This window comes from Leptonychotes weddellii, chromosome 9, assembly GCF_054177405.1.
Source record: "Leptonychotes weddellii isolate Sample4059 chromosome 9, ASM5417740v2, whole genome shotgun sequence".
Lineage (NCBI taxonomy): Eukaryota > Metazoa > Chordata > Mammalia > Carnivora > Phocidae > Leptonychotes > Leptonychotes weddellii.
The window spans coordinates 27,498,281-27,498,694 of NC_138377.1; positions in this window are offsets into that span (position 1 = coordinate 27,498,281).

Genomic DNA, 414 nt, shown 5'->3' on the forward strand with positions numbered 1-414 from the left:
CTTGTAAACTCACACTAGGGAGGAGCCCACCCACAGGTGCTGTGGTAGTTTTTCATGCATACTTCTCCCTTATGACATTTTTCTAATTTGCAGTTATAGTTTAGGATCAAATAATTGACACAACTCTTTCTTAAACATATCTTGCCTCGACTACAAAAGATGCCATCTTTTCCTTGTCCAATATCAGCCAAATCCCTCCCAAAGTTGTAGTTGGTTCCCCAACACTTGGTACCATTAACTGATATCTGAATTACAGCATTGTGTGGTTTAAGATTGGGAACTGTTTCTGTGTTCTCACACTGCACTCTCCCACACAAAATATTTGGAGGAGGGTGTGTTTTATATGTTACAAACCTTCTATACCACAATGGCCAAAATGATCTCCTTGCATATTTATTTGTTTTAGAGCAGCTC